Source organism: Bison bison, unplaced genomic scaffold (assembly GCF_000754665.1).
Source record: "Bison bison bison isolate TAMUID 2011002044 unplaced genomic scaffold, Bison_UMD1.0 scf7180017864456, whole genome shotgun sequence".
Lineage (NCBI taxonomy): Eukaryota > Metazoa > Chordata > Mammalia > Artiodactyla > Bovidae > Bison > Bison bison.
In genome coordinates, this window is record NW_011495018.1 from 26,449,784 (window position 1) to 26,451,870 (window position 2,087).

Here is a 2,087-nt window from a genome sequence, read left to right on the forward strand (position 1 = left end):
AAAATGAAGATCATGGCATCTGGTCCCATCACTTCATGGCAAATAGATGGGGAAACAGGGGAAACAGGGGAAACAGTGGAAACAGTGGCTGACTTTATTTTTCTGGGCTCCAAAATCACTGCAGATGATGACTGCAGCCATGAAATTAAAAGACACTTACTCCTTAGAAGGAAAGTTATGACCAACCTAGATAGCATATTCAAAAGCAGAGACATTACTTTGCCAACAAAGGTTCGTTTGGTCAAGGCTATGGTTTTTCCTGTGGTCATGTATGGATGTGAGAGTTGGACTGTGAAGAAGGCTGAGAGCATAAAAATTGATGCTTTTGAACTGTGGTGTTGGAGAAGACTCTTGAGAATCCCTTGGACTGCAAGGAGATCCAACCAGTCCATTCTGAAGGAGATCAGCCCTGGGTGTTTTTTGAAAGGACTGATGCTAAAGCTGAAACTCCAATACTTTGGCTACCTCGTGCGAAGAGTTGACTCATTGGAAAAGACTCTGATGCTGGGAGGGATTGGGGGCAGGAGGAGAAGGGGACGACAGAGGATGAGATGGGTGGATGGCATCACCGACTTGATGCACATGAGTCTGAGTGAACTCCGGGAGTTGGTGATAGACAGGGAGGCCTGGCGTGCTGCAATTCATGGGGTCACAAACAGTCGGACATAATTGAATGACTGAACTGAAACGGCACAGTCAAAGGCTTTGGCATAGTCAATAAAGCAGAAATAGATGTTTTTCTGGAACTCTCTTGCTTTTTTAATGATCCAGCGGATGTTGGTAATTTGATCTCTGGTTCCTCTAACTTTTCTAAAACCAGCTTGAACATCTGAAAGTTCACAGCTCATTTTGTATTGCTGAAGCGTGGCCTGGATATATGTTGGGCTGCTTCAAAGAACGCTAATTCTATTCATTCTGCTAACTGAGCTTTTTCGGAGAAGGCAATGGCACCCCACTCCAGTACTGTTGCCTGGAAAATCCCATGGACGGAGGAGCCTGGTAGGCTGCAGTCCATGGGGTCGCTAAGAGTCAGACACGACTGAGCGACTTCACTTTCACTTTTCACTTTCATGCATTGGAGAAGGAAATGGCAACCCACTCCAGTGTTCTTGCCTGGAGAATCCCAGGGACGGGGAAGTCTGTTGGGCTGCCATCTATGGGCTCGCACAGAGTCGGACACGACTGAAACGACTTAGCAGCAGAGCTTTTTACCAATAGTACAACCTCTGGAAAAAGTAGAGAAATGTGAGTTGTTTCAGGGACAACAGAAGAAGGTAAGTAAGTTTTATTTATCTGAAAAACTGAGATTGCTTGTATTTTGTCCCATTTATTCATTTTATTTGCCTAAATATATTTTGTCTCACTCCTCTTCAGCATCAGTAGCGCTGCCCAAGCTCCAGCCTGGGTGCCTGCACATCCCCTGACTCCTAGAAAGCACCCTGCTTTCTCTGTGCATCTCACTTACCAGGTCCATCTGTTCTGTACATTACTGCCAGGACGATTGTTCCAAAGATGTTTAAGTTTTCCAGTGACACTCAAACCTCTTCCGGATAAAAATCCAAATTCCTCACTAAATCACTCAAACATACCTTTCCAATTTGAGCTGGTATCATTTCTCAGCACATACCCTGTACACAAGCCTTCTTGAATCATGTGCTTGCAGTTCCCAAAACAGACCAGGCTCCTCTCCTGCTTGTCATCTAACTTGGTTCTTCTGCCTGGAAAACACAGGCACGTGTGTATGCTTGCACACAAGCATGCCTATGAACACATATGCACCTCCTTCTGTTTGATTTCTCCTCACACCTCACTAGGATCAGAGTCGAAATCTCCTTTCTGTCTCACTTCCCATTAACCCATGTTCTCCTCTGCCCAAGTCATCTAGCTAAAGTTAAATGCTTTTCCTCTTTTACAGCACCCAATAGGTTTCATAATACATATTCTGCTTTATTGACTATGCCAAAGCCTTTGACTATGTGGATCACAATAAACTGTGGAAAATTCTGAAAGAGATGGGAATACCAGACCACCTGATCTGCCTCTTGAGAAATTTGTACGCAGGTCAGGAAGCAACAGTTAGAACTGGA